Source organism: Oncorhynchus mykiss, unplaced genomic scaffold, assembly GCF_013265735.2.
Source record: "Oncorhynchus mykiss isolate Arlee unplaced genomic scaffold, USDA_OmykA_1.1 un_scaffold_509, whole genome shotgun sequence".
Taxonomy (NCBI): Eukaryota; Metazoa; Chordata; class Actinopteri; order Salmoniformes; family Salmonidae; genus Oncorhynchus; species Oncorhynchus mykiss.
In genome coordinates this window covers 25,015-45,731 of record NW_023493956.1, presented here as the reverse complement: position 1 = coordinate 45,731, position 20,717 = coordinate 25,015, and the positions used below count along the sequence as shown (strand labels likewise).

The window sequence follows — 20,717 nt, the reverse complement described above, 5'->3', positions numbered from 1 at the left end:
CAACTAGAACCAGCCCTCTAATAACCCACTAGTACATCAACTAGAACCAGCCCTCTAATAACCCACTAGTACATCAACTAGAACCAGCCCTCTAATAACCCACTAGTACATCAACTAGAACCAGCCCTCTAATAACCCACTAGTACATCAACTAGAACCAGCCCTCTAATAACCCACTAGTACATCAACTAGAACCAGCTGACCAGCCCTCTAATAACCCACTAGTACATCAACTAGAACCAGCTGACCAGCCCTCTAATAACCCACTAGTACATCAACTAGAACCAGCCCTCTAATAACCCACTAGTACATCAACTAGAACCAGCTGACCAGCCCTCTAATAACCCACTAGTACATCAACTAGAACCAGCTGACCAGCCTTCTAATAACCCACTAGTACATAAACTAGAACCAGCTCTCTAATAACCCACTAGTACATCAACTAGAACCAGCTCTCTAATAACCCACTAGTACATTAACTAGAACCAGCTGACCAGCCCTCTAATAACCCACTAGTACATCAACTAGAACCAGCTGACCAGCCCTCTAATAACCCACAAGTACATCAACTAGAACCAGCTGACCAGCCCTCTAATAACCCACTAGTACATCAACTAGAACCAGCCCTCTAATAACCCACTAGTACATCAACTAGAACCAGCTGACCAGCCTTCTAATAACCCACTAGTACATCAACTAGAACCAGCTCTCTAATAACCCACTAGTACATCAACTAGAACCAGCCCTCTAATAACCCACTAGTACATCAACTAGAACCAGCTCTCTAATAACCCACTAGTACATCAACTAGAACCAGCCCTCTAATAACCCACTAGTACATCAACTAGAACCAGCCCTCTAATAACCCACTAGTACATCTACTAGAACCAGCCCTCTTCAGTGCAAGCAGAGTCAGGGTATATGCAGCAGTTTGGCCCGCCTGGCTCGTTGAGAACGGTGTGAAGTCCATTTCTTCCTAACAAAGACCTTAATTAATTTGCCAGAATTTTACGTAATTATGACATAACATTGAAGGTTGTGCAATGTAACAGCAATATTTAGACTTAGGGAAGCCACCTGTTCGATAAAATACGGAACGGTTCCGTATTTCACTGAAAGAATAGACGTTTTGTTTTCGAAATGATAATTTCTGGATTTGACCATGTTAATGACCAAAGGCTTGTATTTCTGTGTGTATATTATATTATAATGACTTGATGTAATCCAGTTCAGGAAGTAAGCTCCTAATGTCCAGTAGTGTCTGCATAGCCCAGACCTTGATGTAATTCAGTTCAGGAAGTAAGCTCCTAATGTCCAGTAGTGTCTGCATAGCCCAGACCTTGATGTAATCCAGTTCAGGAAGTAAGCTCCTAATGTCCAGTAGTGTCTGCATAGCCCAGACCTTGATGTAATTCAGTTCAGGAAGTAAGCTCCTAATATCCAGATGCATCATCCCAAGCCCTTTACGGTTTGTTTAGTCACATGGAAACTCCAACTCAAACAAAGCTATGTTCAATAGGTGGTTTCAGGCCCTGTCTGATGGTTGGTATTGATCTGTCCCAATAGGTGGTTTCAGGCCCTGTCTGATGGTTGGTATTGATCTGTCCCAATAGGTGGTTTCAGGCCCTGTCTGATGGTTGGTATTGATCTGTCCCAATAGCTGGTTTCAGGCCCTGTCTGATGGTTGGTGTTGATCTGTCCCAATAGGTGGGTTCAGGCCCTGTCTGATGGTTGGTATTGATATAGTTGGTGTTGATCTGTCCCAATAGGTGGTTTCAGGCCCTGTCTGATGGTTGGTGTTGATATAGTTGGTATTGATCTGTCCCAATAGGTGGTTTCAGGCCCTGTCTGATGGTTGGTATTGATCTGTCCCAATAGGTGGTTTCAGGCCCTGTCTGATGGTTGGTATTGATCTGTCCCAATAGGTGGTTTCAGGCCCTGTCTGATGGTTGGTATTGATCTGTCCCAATAGCTGGTTTCAGGCCCTGTCTGATGGTTGGTGTTGATCTGTCCCAATAGGTGGGTTCAGGCCCTGTCTGATGGTTGGTATTGATATAGTTGGTGTTGATCTGTCCCAATAGGTGGTTTCAGGCCCTGTCTGATGGTTGGTGTTGATATAGTTGGTATTGATCTGTCCCAATAGGTGGTTTCAGGCCCTGTCTGATGGTTGGTATTGATCTGTCCCAATAGGTGGTTTCAGGCCCTGTCTGATGGTTGGTATTGATCTGTCCCAATAGGTGGTTTCAGGCCCTCTCTGATGGTTGGTATTGATCTGTCCCAATAGGTGGTTTCAGGCCCTGTCTGATGGTTGGTGTTGATCTGTCCCAATAGGTGGTTTCAGGCCCTGTCTGATGGTTGGTATTGATCTGTCCCAGTAGGTGGTTTCAGGCCCTGTCTGATGGTTGGTATTGATCTGTCCCAATAGGTGGTTTCAGGCCCTGTCTGATGGTTGATATTGATCTGCCCCAATAGGTGGTTTCAGGCCCTGTCTGATGGTTGGTATTGATCTGTCCCAGTAGGTGGTTTCAGGCCCTGTCTGATGGTTGGTATTGATCTGTCCCAATAGGTGGTTTCAGGCCCTGTCTGATGGTTGGTATTGATCTGTCCCAATAGGTGGTTTCAGGCCCTGTCTGATGGTTGGTATTGATATAGTTGGTATTGATCTGTCCCAATAGGTGGTTTCAGGCCCTGTCTGATGGTTGATGTTGATATAGTTGGTATTGATCTGTCCCAATAGGTGGTTTCAGGCCCTGTCTGATGGTTGGTATTGATCTGTCCCAGTAGGTGGTTTCAGGCCCTGTCTGATGGTTGGTATTGATATAGTTGGTGTTGATCTGTCCCAATAGGTGGTTTCAGGCCCTGTCTGATGGTTGATGTTGATATAGTTGGTATTGATCTGTCCCAATAGGTGGTTTCAGGCCCTGTCTGATGGTTGGTATTGATCTGTCCCAGTAGGTGGTTTCAGGCCCTGTCTGATGGTTGGTATTGATATAGTTGGTGTTGATCTGTCCCAATAGGTGGTTTCAGGCCCTGTCTGATGGTTGATATTGATCTGCCCCAATAGGTGGTTTCAGGCCCTGTCTGATGGTTGGTATTGATCTGTCCCAGTAGGTGGTTTCAGGCCCTGTCTGATGGTTGGTATTGATATAGTTGGTGTTGATCTGTCCCAATAGGTGGTTTCAGGCCCTGTCTGATGGTTGGTGTTGATATAGTTGGTATTGATCTGTCCCAATAGGTGGTTTCAGGCCCTGTCTGATGGTTGGTATTGATCTGTCCCAATAGGTGGTTTCAGGCCCTGTCTGATGGTTGGTGTTGATATAGTTGGTTTGACTATCAGATTGCGTAGATCTAGATCATAGATATATAGATGCATAGATCTGCCCCATTCAGTCTATTCGTATTAGTAACAGAGGCAGCAGCCAATGTCAATATGAGGAACTCTCAAATCAAAGTGTGTGTGTGTGTGTGTGTGTGTGTGTGTGTGTGTGTGTGTGTGTGTGTGTAGACCCCAGCTAATCCCGGTGATCTTGGACATCAGTGGCTTCGCAGCCATCCAGGAGTCTCCTCGGAGAGTCACCGCGGCAACGTCGTGTCACGTTCTGAAGCGCCCCCCGGCCGAGGGGGGATACGTTAGCGTGACGGACCAGACAGGAAACCGCGTCTACCTCCGACAGACAGACGACATGAGGGGAAAGGTAAACTTTTAGCCAATCACTGAGCTTTACCTGATCCACCAATCACCTCTCTCTCTGTCTCCCTTATTTACTGTCTTATAGGACCCCAGTCACCTCTCTCTCTGTCTCCCTTATTTACTGTCTTATAGGACCCCAGTCACCTCTCTCTCTGTCTCGCTTATTTACTGTCTTATAGGACCCCAGTCAACTCTCTCTCTGTCTCCCTTATTTACTGTCTTATAGGACCCCAGTCACCTCTCTCTCTGTCTCCCTTATTTACTGTCTTATAGGACCCCAGTCACCTCTCTCTCTGTCTCCCTTATTTACTGTGTCTTATAGGCTGTGGACCCCAGTGCTTTTCGTAGCTCCCATAATGCATTGGGTTTGCTGGCTGTTCCCATCGAGGTACTGAGAGAACAGGTGGCCGAGAAGGTGAGTACACCCCCACAGCTAACCTTGCGGGGACACACAATTCATTTTCTGTAAACCTAACACGTACTCTTAACCTAATCCTAACCTTAACCCAAAAACATAACCCTAGCTCCTAACCCTAGCTCCTAACCCTAGCTCCTAACCCTTAACCTAATCCTAACCTTAACCCTAGCTCCTAACCCTAGCTCCTAACCCTAGCTCCTAACCCATAACCTAATCCTAACCTTAACCCTAGCTCCTGACCCTAGCTCCTAACCCTAGCTCCTAACCCTTAACCTAAACCTATCCTTAACCCAAAGACTTAACCCTAGCTCCTAACCCTAGCTCCTATCCTTAGCTCCTAACCCTTAACCTAATCCTAACCTTAACCCTAGCTCCTAACCCTAGCTCCTAACCCTAGCTCCTAACCCTTAACCTAATTCTAACCTTAACCTCTAAACCCCCTAGAAACAGCATTTTACCTTATGGGGACCAACAAAATGTTCCCAGTTTGTCAAATGTTAGTTTGTTTACTATTCTACTTCTGGTCTTCAAGTATAGTTAAACCTTCACCTTAAACACGTCCACACACACGCTTCCCAAAGTCTACAGCTGACTGAGCTGACTGTTTCTGACTGAGCTGACTGTTTCTGACTGAGCTGACTGTTTTTGACTGAGCTGACTGTTTTTGACTGTTTCTGACTGAGCTGTCTGTTTCTGTCTGACTGTTTCTGTCTGACTGTTTCTGTCTGACTGTTTCTGTCTGACTGTTTCTGTCTGACTGTTTCTGTCTGACTGTTTCTGTCTGAGCTGACTGTTTCTGTCTGAGCTGACTGTTTCTGTCTGAGCTGACTGTTTCTGTCTGAGCTGACTGTTTCTGACTGACTGAGCTGACTGTTTCTGTCTGTTTCTGACTGACTGAGCTGACTGTTTCTGTCTGACTGAGCTGATTGTTTCTGTCTGTTTCTGACTGACTGAGCTGACTGGTTCTGTCTGTTTCTGACTAACTGAGCTGACTGTTTCTGACTGACTGAGCTCACTGTTTCTGACTGTTTCTGGCTGACTCTTTCTGTCTGACTGAGCTGACTCTTTCTGTCTGACTGAGCTGACTCTTTCTGTCTGACTGAGCTGACTCTTTCTGTCTGACTGAGCTGACTCTTTCTGTCTGACTGAGCTGACTCTTTCTGTCTGACTGAGCTGACTGTTTCTGACTGTTTTTGACTGAGCTGACTGTTTCTGACTGAGCTGTCTGTTTCTGTCTGTTTCTGGCTGACTCTTTCTGTCTGACTGAGCTGATTCTTTCTGTCTGACTGAGCTGACTCTTTCTGTCTGACTGAGCTGACTCTTTCTGTCTGACTGAGCTGACTCTTTCTGTCTGACTGAGCTGACTCTTTCTGTCTGACTGAGCTGACTCTTTCTGTCTGACTGAGCTGACTCTTTCTGACTGTTTTTGACTGAGCTGACTCTTTCTGACTGTTTTTGACTGAGCTGACTGTTTCTGACTGAGCTGTCTGTTTCTGTCTGACTGAGATGACTCTTTCTGTCTGACTGAGCTGACTTTCTGTCTGACTGAGCTGACTCTTTCTGTCTGACTGAGCTGACTCTTTCTGTCTGACTGAGCTGACTCTTTCTGTCTGACTGAGCTGACTGTTTCTGTCTGACTGAGCTGACTTTCTGTCTGACTGAGCTGACTCTTTCTGTCTGACTGAGCTGACTCTTTCTGTCTGACTGAGCTGACTTTCTGTCTGACTGAGCTGACTTTCTGTCTGACTGAGCTGACTCTTTCTGTCTGACTGAGCTGACTCTTTCTGTCTGACTGAGCTGACTCTTTCTGTCTGACTGAGCTGACTCTTTCTGTCTGACTGAGCTGACTCTTTCTGTCTGACTGAGCTGACTCTTTCTGTCTGACTGAGCTGACTCTTTCTGTCTGACTGAGCTGACTCTTTCTGACTGTTTTTGACTGAGCTGACTCTTTCTGACTGTTTTTGACTGAGCTGACTCTTTCTGACTGTTTTTGACTGAGCTGACTCTTTCTGACTGTTTTTGACTGAGCTGACTGTTTCTGACTGTTTTTGACTGAGCTGACTCTTTCTGACTGTTTTTGACTGAGCTGACTCTTTCTGACTGTTTTTGACTGAGCTGACTCTTTCTGACTGTTTTTGACTGAGCTGACTGTTTCTGACTGTTTTTGACTGAGCTGACTGTTTCTGACTGAGCTGTCTGTTTCTGTCTGTTTCTGACTGACTGAGCTGACTGTTTCTGTCTGTTTCTGATTTTCTGACTGTTTCTGCAGCGTCATCGCCAAGTGGTGGAGGAATCTCAGCGCCTAACAGAGCGACTCAACAGGTGTGTGTGTACATGCAGTACCAATCTAAAGTTAAAGTTACTCATTCAAGGGGTTTTTCTTTATGTTGAAAAATAGTGAAGACATGAACTATGAAATAACACATGGAATCATGTAGTAACCAAAAAAGTGTTAAACAAATCAAAATATATTTGAGATTCTTCAAAGTTGCCACCCTTGGCTTTGATGACAGCTTTGCACACTCTTGGCATTCTCTCAACCAGCTTCACCTGGAATGCTTTTCCAGCAGTCTTGAAGGAGTTCCCACATATGCTGAGCACTTGTTGGCTCCTTCACTCTGCGGTCCAACTCATCCCAAACCATCTCATTTGGTTGAGATCGGGTTAATGTGGAGGCCAGGTCATCTGACGCAACACTCCATCACTCTCCTTGGTCAAATAGCCTTTACACAGCCTGGAGGTGTGTTGGCTCATTGTCCTGTTGAAAAACAAAATGATAGTCCCACTCAGCCCAAACCAGATGGGACGGCGTATCGCTGCAGAATGCTGTGGCAGCCATGCTGGTTACGTGTGCCTTGAATTCTAAATAAATCACAGACAGTGTCACCAGCAAAGCACCATCACACCTCCTCCTCCATGCTTCACGGTGGGAACCACACATGCAGAGATCATCCGTTCACCTACTCTGTGTCTCACAAAGACACGGCGGTTGGAACCACAAATAGACTCCTCAGACCAAAGGACAGATTTCCACCGGTCTAATGTCCATTACTCGTGTTTCTTGGCCCAAGCAAGTCTCTTCTTCTTATTGGTGTCCTTTGATTTGATTTGATTTTATTAGGATCTCTTTTAGTCCCCATTTGGACTAATCTTCCAAGAGTCCTTAACATTAAAATATAATTTATAATACAAACACACTTTCACATCTAACACACTATTACAAACATACATAATACACATAAAGCATAATGACTCAGTCTAAAAAATATTGATTCTTCATCTACTATAGTCCCACAACATTTCTATATGCTATATTTAAATTGTTTTTAAATAATGTTTAAACTTATATATTTAAAGGTTTCTAGTTTGCTCAGTTAATTTATTCAATTTCTTTATTGCTCTAAATCGAAATGTTATTTTGTATTTTTTTCTGTCTGGACAACACATAGATGGTGGACAATCTATTCCTAGTATTTACTGAATGTCTGTCTCTTAACCAATCTATTCCTAGTATTTACTGAATGTCTGTCTCTTAACCAATCTATTCCTAGTATTTACTGAATGTCTGTCTCTTACCATCTGAATACCTGCTGTGAATAGAACTTGGCCGTTTTAAATGATGTATATTATAAAATAAGATAAGCATGTTTTAGTCAATTATCTTGTCGATTGATGACCAACCAAGAACACTGCGCATGACTGCATCAGAAGAACCATATCTCCACCTTAAAACAACCCATGACTACAACAGAAGAACCACATCTCCACCTTAAAACAACCCATGACTGCATCAGAAGAACCACATCTCCACCTTAAAACAACCCATGACTGCAACAGAAGAACCACATCTCCACCTTAAAACAACCCATGACTGCATCAGAAGAACCACATCTCCACCTTAAAACAACCCATGACTGCATCAGAAGAACCATATCTCCACCTTAAAACAACCCATGACTGCATCAGAAGAACCATATCTCCACCTTAAAACAACCCATGACTGCAACAGAAGAACCACATCTCCACCTTAAAACAACCCATGACTGCAACAGAAGAACCACATCTCCACCTTAAAACAACCCATGACTGCATCAGAAGAACCACATCTCCACCTTAAAACAACCCATGACTGCATCAGAAGAACCACATCTCCACCTTAAAACAATCCTTGCTGCTTTATTCTGTGCATTCTGCAGCCTCCTAACTTCACTAGATGATGCATTTCCCCAGGCCACCGAACAATAGTTCACTTGACTCTCAACCAATGCCTGTGTTATTTGCTGAAGGATTTTCCCTTGTAAATATTTAGCTATCCTTCTGATTGTGCATGCTGTTTTAATATATATTTTTTTACATAGATTAGTTATTTGAGACGACGATGATAAGCAGTTGTCTAGCTGCACTCCCAGTAGTTTGGTTTATCCATAAGACCATAACCTGTAGATTTACCATCAGGTAATGACTTCAATAGGTTTAACACCTCCTCCACTGTAGATTTACCACCAGGTAATGACTTCAATAGGTTTGACACCTCCTCCACTGTAGATTTACCATCAGGTAATGACTTCAATAGGTTTAACACCTCCTCCACTGTAGATTTACCATCAGGTAATGACTTCAATAGGTTTGACACCTCCTCCACTGTAGATTTACCATCAGGTAATGACTTCAATAGGTTTAACACCTCCTCCACTGTAGATTTACCATCAGGTAATGACTTCAATAGGTTTAACACCTCCTCCACTGTAGATTTACCATCAGGTAATGACTTCAATAGGTTTAACACCTCCTCCACTGTAGATTTACCATCAGGTAATGACTTCAATAGGTTTGACACCTCCTCCACTGTAGATTTACCACCAGGTAATGACTTCAATAGGTTTAACACCTCCTCCACTGTAGATTTACCATCAGGTAATGACTTCAATAGGTTTAACACCTCCTCCTCTGACACCGTTTGTAGACTAAAAGAGCAGATCTTATTGCTCATAATATGATCATCAATCCATTGGACAATAGCTTGTTTGGAAGAATTTATGTCTACATTGTTGCTTAGTAATTTAATTTTCTGTGTAAAAAAAATCAGCAAAATGATTGTCACTATTAGTAGTAGTAAAATGATTGGCACTATTAGTAGTAGTAAAATGATTGGCACTATTAGTAGTAGTAAAATGATTGGCACTATTAGTAGTAGTAAAATGATTGGCACTATTAGCAGTAGTAAAATGATTGTCACTATTAGTAGTAGTAAAATGATTGTCACTATTAGTAGTAGTAAAATGATTGGCACTATTAGTAGTAGTAAAATGATTGGCACTATTAGTAGTAGTAAAATGATTGGCACTATTAGTAGTAGTAAAATGATTGGCACTATTAGTAGTAGTAAAATGATTGGCACTATTAGTAGTAGTAAAATGATTGTCACTATTAGTAGTAGTAAAATGATTGGCACTATTAGTAGTAGTAAAATGATTGTCACTATTAGCAGTAGTAAAATGATTGTCACTATTAGTAGTAGTAAAATGATTGTCACTATTAGTAGTAGTAAAATGATTGGCACTATTAGTAGTAGTAAAATGATTGGCACTATTAGTAGTAGTAAAATGATTGGCACTATTAGTAGTAGTAAAATGATTGGCACTATTAGTAGTAGTAAAATGATTGTCACTATTAGTAGTAGTAAAATGATTGGCACTATTAGTAGTAGTAAAATGATTGTCACTATTAGTAGTAGTAAAATGATTGGCACTATTAGTAGTAGTAAAATGATTGGCACTATTAGCAGTAGTAAAATGATTGTCACTATTAGTAGTAGTAAAATGATTGTCACTATTAGTAGTAGTAAAATGATTGGCACTATTAGTAGTAGTAAAATGATTGGCACTATTAGTAGTAGTAAAATGATTGGCACTATTAGTAGTAGTAAAATGATTGGCACTATTAGTAGTAGTAAAATGATTGGCACTATTAGTAGTAGTAAAATGATTGTCACTATTAGTAGTAGTAAAATGATTGGCACTATTAGTAGTAGTAAAATGATTGTCACTATTAGTAGTAGTAAAATGATTGGCACTATTAGTAGTAGTAATAGTACAATATCAACTGGTCCTGTTATCATTCTCCCGCCAACCTCCACACTAGATGGGCATGAGGAGATAGATGTACCAAGTAAGCCCTTAACTGTGTTCCATACCTTTTTACAATCATTTTTACAATCAGTAAAAGCATTGTTGTAAAATAACTTTTTTCCCTTCGATTCAATTTAACGGCATAATTACGTCATGTTCTATAATTCCTTTAGTAGTGGTTTCTTTGCAGCAATTCGACCATGAAGGCCTGATTCACACAGTCTCCTCTGAACAGTTGATGTTGAGATGTGTCTGTTACTTGAACTCTGTGAAGCATTTATTTGGGCTGCAGTTTCTGAGGCTGGTAACTCTAATGAAATGATCCTCTGAGGCAGAGGTAACTCTGAGTCTTCCTTTCCTGTGGCGGTCCTCATGAGAGACAGTTTCATCACAGCAGAGGTAACTCTGAGTCTTCCTTTCCTGTGGCGGTCCTCATGAGAGACAGTTTCATCACAGCAGAGGTAACTCTGAGTCTTCCTTTCCTGTGGCGGTCCTCATGAGAGCCAGTTTCATCATAGCAGAGGTAACTCTTATTCTTCCTTTCCTGTGGCGGTCCTCATGAGAGCCAGTTTCATCATAGCAGAGGTAACTCTGGGTCTTCCTTTCCTGTGGCGGTCCTCATGAGAGCCAGTTTCATCATAACAGAGGTAACTCTGAGTCTTCCTTTCCTGTGGCGGTCCTCATGAGAGCCAGTTTCATCATAGCAGAGGTAACTCTGGGTCTTCCTTTCCTGTGGCGGTCCTCATGAGAGCCAGTTTCATCATAGCAGAGGTAACTCTGGGTCTTCCTTTCCTGTGGCGGTCCTCATGAGAGCCAGTTTCATCATAGCAGAGGTAACTCTGAGTCTTCCTTTCCTGTGGCGGTCCTCATGAGAGACAGTTTCATCATAGCAGAGGTAACTCTGGGTCTTCCTTTCCTGTGGCGGTCCTCATGAGAGCCAGTTTCATCATAGCAGAGGTAACTCTGGGTCTTCCTTTCCTGTGGCGGTCCTCATGAGAGCCAGTTTCATCATAGCAGAGGTAACTCTGGGTCTTCCTTTCCTGTGGCGGTCCTCATGAGAGACAGTTTCATCATAGCAGAGGTAACTCTGGGTCTTCCTTTCCTGTGGCGGTCCTCATGAGAGACAGTTTCATCATAGAACTTGATGGTTTTTGCGACTGCACTTGAAGAAACTTTCAAAGTTGTTGAAATCTTCCCGATTGACTGACCTTCATGTCTTAAAGTAATGATGGCCTGTCGTTTCACTTTGCTTATTTGAGCTGTTCTTGCCATAATATGGACTTGGTCTTTTACCAAATCTTCTGTATACCACCCCTACCTTAAGGCATTAAGAGGGAAAGAAATTCCACATTAACTTTTAACAAGGTGCACCTGTTAATTGAAATGCATTCCAGGTGACTACCTCATGAAGCTGGTTGAGAGAATGCCAAGAGTGTGCAAAGCTGTCACCAAGGCAAAGGGTGGCTACTTTGAAGAATCTAAAATATAAATATATTTTATATATATTGTTTAATACTTTTTTGGTTACTACATGATTCCATATGTGTTATTTCATAGTTTTGATGTCTTCACTATTATTCTACAATGTAGAAAATAGTAAAAATAAAGAAAAACCCTGGAATTAGTAGGTGTCCAAACTTTTGACTGGTGCTGTATCACCTGATAGATATTGTCGTTTCTGTACATTAATACTTGTTTAAAGCATAAACGTGTGTGTGTGTGTGTGTTCAGTCAAGTGGATGAAGAGTTTGGAGAGCTGGACGGCAGACAGAGAGAAGAGGGGGATCGAGAGGAGGAGGAGGAGGAATCTTCTCGTCTCTGGGTGGATCAGTTTTCTCCTCAACACTACACTGAACTACTCAGCGACGACGTGAGTGGTGGAGGGGGAACGGGACTCTAGCTCTTTCATCTTTACTTCCCAAGCCTGTGTGTGTGTGTGTGTGTGTGTGTGTGTGTGTGTGTGTGTGTGTGTGTGTGTGTGTGTGTGTGTGTGTGTGTGTGTGTGTGTGTGTGTAATTACTGTGTTAATTTCTGTGTGTATAGTGTCTGTGTATGTAATTGCTGTGTGTATAGTGTCTGTGTATGTCATTGCTGTGTGTATATTGTGTGTGTGTGTGTGTGTGTAGTGTGTGTGTATAATGTGTTTCTGTGTGTGTGTATAATGTGTGTGTGTGTGTGTGTATAATGTGTTTTTGTGTGTATAATGTGTTTTTGTGTGTATAATGTGTGTGTGTGTATAATGTGTGTGTGTGTGTATAATGTGTTTCTGTGTGTATAATGTGTGTGTGTGTGTGTGTATAATGTGTATAATGTGTGTGTGTGTATAATGTGTTTCTGTGTGTATAATGTGTGTGTGTGTGTATAATGTGTGTGTGTGTGTGTATTGTGTGTGTGTGTATAATGTGTGTGTGTGTGTGTATAATGTGTGTGTGTGTGTATAATGTGTGTGTGTGTGTATAATGTGTGTGTGTGTAGTTCACCAACCGCTGTTTGCTGAAGTGGCTGAAGCTGTGGGACCAGGTGGTGTTTGGACGAGAGAGGAAGACACGCCCACCCCCAGCCGAGAGGCCCGACCAGAACACAGCCAATCAGGACCAGGGACGCTTCAATAAGGGCCGGGGTCGCTTTAATTCCACCAACCGGAGCCAAGGGAACTTTAATCAAGCCAATCAGAAATTTAAGACCAAGAGTCAGATCACTGAGGAGCTTCTGGAGGCCGAACTGGACCAATACAAAAGGCCCAAATACAAGGTAGGTAGAACTACACAGACTGATAAATACAAGGTAGGTAGAACTACACATCACACAGACTGATAAATACAAGGTAGGTAGAACTACACAGACCGATAAATACAAGGTAGGTAGACCCACACAGACTGATAAATACAAGGTAGGTAGAACTACACAGACTGATAAATACAAGGTAGGTAGACTCACACAGACTGATAAATACAAGGTAGGTAGAACTACACAGACTGATAAAGACAAGGTAGGTAGACCCACACAGACTGATAAAGACAAGGTAGGTAGAACTACACAGACTGATAAATACAAGGTAGGTAGACTCACACAGACCGATAAATACAAGGTAGGTAGAACTACACAGACTGATAAATACAAGGTAGGTAGAACTACACAGACTGATAAATACAAGGTAACTACACAGACTGATAAATACAAGGTAGGTAGAACTACACAGACTGATAAATACAAGGTAGGAAGAACTACACAGACTGATAAATACAAGGTAGGTAGACTCACACAGACTGATAAATACAAGGTAGGAAGAACTACACAGACTGATAAATACAAGGTAGGAAGAACTACACAGACTGATAAATACAAGGTAGGTAGACCAATCTGTCCTCCTCCCACTAGGTGGTGCTGCTGTCAGGTTATATAGCTGTTAGTATATATACTACTAGGTTAATATAGCTGGTTAATCTGTCGTCCTCCCACTAGGTGGTGCTGCTCTCTGGTCCTCCGGGTTTAGGGAAGACCACTCTAGCCCACATCATCGCTAAGCATGCTGGGTACAACGTGGTGGAGATTAACGCCAGGTGGGTTTAACGACTTCAACAAGTTGATGCTGTGGTTTCCCATAGCAACTAAGTGGTTGTTGATGCTGTGGTGTCCCATAGTAACTAAGGTGGTGTTGATGCTGTGGTTTCCCATAGTAACTAAGGGGTTGTTGATGCTGTGGTTTCCCATAGTAACTAAGGGGTTGTTGATGCTGTGGTTTCCCATAGTAACTAAGGGGTTGTTGATGCTGTGGTTTCCCATAGTAACTAAGGGGTTGTTGATGCTGTGGTTTCCCATAGTAACTAAGGGGTTGTTGATGCTGTGGTTTCCCATAGTAACTAAGGGGTTGTTGACGCTGTGGTTTCCCATAGTAACTAAGGGGTTGTTGACGCTGTGGTTTCCCATAGTAACTAAGGGGTTGTTGACGCTGTGGTTTCCCATAGTAACTAAGGGGTTGTTGACGCTGTGGTTTCCCATAGTAACTAAGGGGTTGTTGACGCTGTGGTTTCCCATAGTAACTAAGGTGTTGTTGACGCTGTGGTTTCCCATAGTAACTAAGGGGTTGTTGACGCTGTCGTTTCCCATAGTAACTAAGGTGTTGTTGACGCTGTGGTTTCCCATAGTAACTAAGGGGTTGTTGACGCTGTCGTTTCCCATAATAACTAAGGGGTTGTTGATGCTGTGGTTTCCATAGTGATGACCGCAGTGCGGAGCTGTTCCAGAAGCGTATCGACACAGCGACCCAGATGAGGTCAGTGCTGGGAGCCAATGAGAAGCCTAACTGCCTCATCATTGACGAGATTGACGGAGCGCCCGCCGTAAGTCCCGCCCACCACTCCGTCCCTGCCCTTCTATTGGACCACTCTCACCTAGCCTCATCTCTCTCTCTGTGTGATTGGTCGGCAGGCTGCCATCAGCATCCTATTGGCCACTCTGAACAGGAAGGACAGCCAGGGGGCGGATTCAGAGGCGGAGCCTCTAAAGAAGAAGAAGAAAAAAGAGTCGGTCCTCCTCCGACCAATCATCTGCATCTGTAACGACCTGTAAGAGATGGAGGGGGGAGGGGTTTATCTCTATCTGTGATCTGATTGGTTCTCTGTCCTGTCAGGTATGTTCCAGCCCTGAGGCCTCTGAGGCAGCAGGCGTTCCTATTGGCCTTCCCCCAGACACAGCCTTCCCGCCTGGCACAGAGACTGGCTGAGGTAATCTTTGTTTTAATTTTCTAAGTGGTGATGCAACATGTCAGACCAGCCATGATGGGGGTCTTTATGTTAATGTGTGGGTTAGATATCCAGGGGCCAGGGTATGAAGGCTGACATGTCAGACCAGCCATGATGGGGGTCTTTATGTTAATGTGTGGGTTAGATCTCCAGGGGTCAGGGGCCAGGGTATGAAGACTGACATGTCAGACCAGCCATGATGGGAGTCTTTATGTTAATGTGTGGGTTAGATATCCAGGGGCCAGGGTATGAAGGCTGACATGTCAGACCAGCCATGATGGGGGTCTTTATGTTAATGTGTGGGTTAGATCTCCAGGGGTCAGGGGCCAGGGTATGAAGACTGACATGTCAGACCAGCCATGATGGGAGTCTTTATGTTAATGTGTGGGTTAGATATCCAGGGGCCAGGGTATGAAGGCTGACATGTCAGACCAGCCATGATGGGAGTCTTTATGTTAATGTGTGGGTTAGATCTCCAGGGGCCAGGGTATGAAGGCTGACATGTCAGACCAGCCATGATGGGGGTCTTTATGTTAATGTGTGGGTTAGATCTCCAGGGGTCAGGGGCCAGGGTATGAAGACTGACATGTCAGACCAGCCATGATGGGAGTCTTTATGTTAATGTGTGGGTTAGATATCCAGGGGCCAGGGTATGAAGGCTGACATGTCAGACCAGCCATGATGGGAGTCTTTATGTTAATGTGTGGGTTAGATCTCCAGGGGCCAGGGTATGAAGGCTGACATGTCAGACCAGCCATGATGGGGGTCTTTATGTTAATGTGTGGGTTAGATATCCAGGGGCCAGGGTATGAAGGCTGACATGGGGACTCTGATGGCTCTCTGTGAGAAGACGGACAACGACATCAGATCCTGCATAAACACACTGCAGGTACATACACACACACACACACACACACAGCAAACCAATTGCACACTGTGTTTCCAGATTATAAGAGCTACCTTGTATTACAATAATATCAAGGGTCCAAACACTGATCCCTGAGGAACACCTGTCTGTACACATTAACTCACAGGTGACAACTGGGATGGAAAATGAATGAGAGGAGTGGCAATATCGTCCTCTATCTGCCATATCTTCAATATTAGCCTACTAGAGAGCGTGTGCCCTCCAGGCCTGGAGGGAAGCTAAAGTCATTCCACTACCTAAGAATAGTAAAACCCTCTTTACTGGCTCAAATAGCCGACCAATCAGCCTGTTACCCACCCTTAGTAAACTTCTGGAAAAAATTGTGTTTGACCAGATACAATGCTATTTCACAGTAAACAAATTGAGTACAGACGTTCAGCACGCTTATAGGGAAGGACATTCAACAAGTACAGCACTTACACAAATGACTGATGATTGGCTGAGAGAAATTGATGTTAATGATTGTGGGGGCTGTTTTGTTAGACTTCAGTGCAGCTTTTGACATTATCGGTCACAGTCTGCTGTTGGCTTTACACCCCCTGCTATTTATTTATTTTTTATTTCACCTTTATTTAACCAGGTAGGCTAGTTGAGAACACCTTTATTTAACCAGGTGGCAAGTTGAGAACACCTTTATTTAACCAGGTAGGCTAGTTGAGAATACCTTTATTTAACCAGGTGGCAAGTTGAGAACAAGTTCTCATTTACAATTGCGACCTGGCCTAGATAAAGCAAAGCAGTTCGACACATACAACGACACAGAGTTACACATGGAGTAAAACAAACATACAGTCAATAATACAGTATAAACAAGTCTATATACGATGTGAGCAAATGAGGTAAGGGAGGTAAAGGCAAAAAGGCCATGGTGGCAAAGTAAATACAATATAGCAAGTAAAACACTGGAATGGGAGATTTGCAATGGGAGAATGTGCAAAGTAGAAATAAAAATAATGGGGTGCAAAGGAGCAAAATAAATAAATAAATTAAATACAGTAGGGAAAGAGGTAGTTGTTTGGGCTAAATTATAGGTGGGCTATGTACAGGTGCAGTAATCTGTGAGCTGCTCTGACAGTTGGTGCTTAAAGCTAGTGAGGGAGATAAGTGTTTCCAGTTTCAGAGATTTTTGTAGATTTTTGCTATAATGTGGATAAAGAGTTACCTGTCTAACAGAACACAGAGGGTGTTATGGCTTTACACCCCCTGCTATAATGTGGATAAAGAGTTACCTGTCTAACAGAACACAGAGGGTGTTATGGCTTTACACCCCCTGCTATAATGTGGATAAAGAGTTACCTGTCTAACAGAAACACAGAGGGTGTTTTTTAATGGAAGCCTCTCCAACATAATCCAGGTAGAATGAGGAGTTCCCCAGGGCAGCTGTCTAGGCCCCTTACTGGTAGAATGAGGAATTCCCCAGGGCAGCTGTCTAGGCCCCTTACTGGTAGAATTAGGAATTCCCCAGGGCAGCTGTCTAGGACCCTTTACTTTTTCAATCTTTACTAATGACATGCCACTTGCCTTGAGTAAAGCCAGAGTGGATGACTCAACACTATACATGTCAGTTACTACAGCGCCTGAAATGACTGCAACAATTAACAAAGAGGGAAACCTAGTCTGTTGCCCAACATTAAACCGAAATGTGTCGTCCGCATTTAACCCAACCCCTCTGAATCAAAGAGATGCAGAGAGCTGCCTTCATCGACGTTTATGTCATCGGCATCCAGGGAGCAGTTGTTGGGGGTTTAACTGCCTTGTTCAAGTGCAGAACGGCAGATTTTTCCGCCTTGACACCTCTGGGATTCGAACCAATGACCTTTCAGTTCCTGGCCCGATGCTCTTTACCACTTGGCAACCTAGTCACAGAAAACCATACAGCCATTTTCCAGCCAAGGAGAGGGCTCACAAAAGAAATAGCATTACAATTAATCACTTACCTTTGATGATCTTTATCTGGTGGCAGTCCCAGGTCTCCATGTTAGACAATAAATGTTTATTTTGTTCGATAATGTCCCTCTCTATGACCAAAAACCTCCTTTTTATTTGCGCGTTTTGTCCAGTAATCCCAATGCACAAGGTCCAGACAAAGTTTTCAAAAGTACAATAAAAGTTTGTAGAAAAATGCCAAACGATGTTTAAAATCAACCCTCCGGTTGTTTTTGTCATAAATAATCAATAATATTTCAACCAGACAAAAGCTTAGTCAATAGGAAAGGAGAAACAAGAAAGGCGAGTTCCCGATCAGGCCCATGGCTGATGAATGGAAATTTCCACTGGCCACTGATTGAAAGTGCTGTATCTCCCTCATTTTTCAGAGTAAAAGCCTGAAACTATAAAGACTGGCCACATGTAGAATAAGCCATAGAGCTCGTGAACTGGGTCCTAAGTCTTTGTATGGTGGATAGGCTTTAAAATGGAAAAACCGCCTTTCAAAATAATAGTACTTCCTGGTTGGATTGTCTTCGGGTTTTCGCCTGCCATATCAGTTCTGTTATACTCACAGACATTATTTTAACAGTTTTGGAAACGTCAGAGTGTTTTCAATCCAAATCCACTAATTATATGCATATCCTAGCTTCTGGGCCTGAGTAGCAGGCAGTTTAATTTGGGCACACTTTTCATCCAAGATTCCGAATGCTGCCCCCTATCCTAATGAAGTTAAGATGGAGAGAAGTCTGTCCAGGGAGGCACAAGGTACTACATAGAGCCATGACTACATGACTACATGGAACTCTATTCCACATCAGGTAACTGATGTAAGCAGTAGAATCAGATAGGCAGGAACTAATTAGGATCCATAATCAATCCGTAATCTTTGTAGTCCCTACACAGTCGAGGTTGGAGACAGATGGACGTGTTGTAGTTCCTCCACGGTCGAGGTTAGAGACAGCTGGACGTGTTAATGTGTTGTGTTGTAGCTCCACGGTCGAGGTTAGAGACAGCTGGACGTGTTAATGTGTTGTAGTTCCTCCACGGTCGAGGTTAGAGACAGCTGGACGTGTTAATGTGTTGTAGTTCCTCCACGGTCGAGGGAAGAGACAGCTGGACGTGCAGTCGGTCCAGTCCATGAGGATCGGTCAGAAGGATCAGAATAAAGGACTGTTCAACCTCTGGCAGGAGATCTTCCAACTGCCGCGCATCAAACGGTATTATAACAAACTATGCTATTGATAGCCATAACTAACTATTTGTCTTCCTGGTTGACCATATTTGGTGTCTTCCTGGTTGACCATATTTGGTGTCTTCCTGGTTGACCATATTTGGTGTCTTCCTGGTTGACCATATTTGGTGTATAGGAAGCGTGTGGGCGAGGAGCTGGAAGAGGGCCTTAGAGAAGGAGGCGGGGCCGAGAGACTACAGCACATCCTTCACCTGGCCTCTTCCACCGGAGAGCACGACAAACTCACACAGGTAACACACACCACACACACACAGTCCCACATACACACACACACACACACACACCACACACACAGTCCCACATACACACACACACACACAGTCTCACACACACACACACACACACACACACAGTCTCACACACACACACAGTCTCACACACACACACAGTCTCACACACACACACACACACACACACAGTCTCTCACACACACACACACACACACACACACACACACACACACAGTCTCTTCCAAAGCAGGACAGCACACAGTAGGACAGTATACAGCAGGTCAGTAGGACAGCAGGACAGCACATAGCAGGACAGCACACAGTAGGACAGTATACAGCAGGACAGCACACAGTAGGACAGTATACAGTAGGACAGCAGGACAGCACATAGTAGGACAGTATACAGCAGGACAGTAGGACAGCACACAGTGGGACAGTACACAGTAGGACTGCAGGACAGCACACAGCAGGACAGCACACAGCAGGACAGCACACAGCAGGACAGCACACAGCAGGACAGCACACAGTAGGACAGCAGGACAGCACATAGTAGGACCGTATACAGCAGGTCAGTAGGACAGCAGGACAGCACATAGCAGGACAGCACACAGTAGGACAGTATACAGCAGGACAGCACACAGTAGGACAGTATACAGTAGGACAGCAGGACAGCACATAGTAGGACAGTATACAGCAGGACAGTAGGACAGCACACAGTGGGACAGTACACAGTAGGACTGCAGGACAGCACACAGCAGGACAGCACACAGCAGGACAGCACACAGCAGGACAGCACACAGCAGGACAGCACACAGCAGGACAGCACACAGTAGGACGGTATACAGCAGGACAGCATACAGCAGGACAGTAGGACAGCAGGACAGCACGCAGTAGGACAGCACACAGTAGGACAGCACAGAGTAGGACAGCATACAGCAGGACATTATACAGTAGGACAGCACACAGTAGGACAGCACACAGCAGGACATCAGGACAGCACACAGCAGGACAGCACTCAGTAGGACAGCACACAGCAGGACAGTAGGACAGCACACAGTAGGACAGCACACAGCAGGACAGTAGGACAGCACACAGCAGGACAGCACACAGCAGGACAGCACACAGCAGGACAGCACACAGCAGGACAGTAGGACAGCACACAGTAGGATAGTATACTGCAGCACACAGTAGGACAGCAGCACACAGCAGGACAGCACACAGTAGGACAGAACACAGTAGGACAGCACACAGCAGGACAGTAGGACAGAACACAGCAGGACAGCACACAGCATGACCGTAGGACAGCAGGAGAGCAGGACAGTAGGACAGCAGGACAGCACACAGTAGGACAGCACACAGCAGGACAGTAGGACAGCAAGACAGCACACAGTAGGACAGC

General features: G+C 44.0%; 1 pseudogene across 1 annotated transcript in view; it reads left to right on the top strand.

Annotated features, from left to right (window-relative positions):
• Window positions 1-20,717, top strand: part of LOC118959009 — a 46,711-nt pseudogene that overhangs the window by 3,709 nt on the left and 22,285 nt on the right. The window contains exons 4-15 of the transcript XR_005047755.1: window positions 3,506-3,695; window positions 4,014-4,106; window positions 6,379-6,431; window positions 11,969-12,107; window positions 12,713-12,988; window positions 13,700-13,797; window positions 14,454-14,577; window positions 14,666-14,802; window positions 14,868-14,961; window positions 15,770-15,868; window positions 18,923-19,053; window positions 19,204-19,318. The product of XR_005047755.1 is annotated as a chromosome transmission fidelity protein 18 homolog (transcript). The remainder of the gene's footprint in view (window positions 1-3,505; window positions 3,696-4,013; window positions 4,107-6,378; window positions 6,432-11,968; window positions 12,108-12,712; window positions 12,989-13,699; window positions 13,798-14,453; window positions 14,578-14,665; window positions 14,803-14,867; window positions 14,962-15,769; window positions 15,869-18,922; window positions 19,054-19,203; window positions 19,319-20,717) is intronic.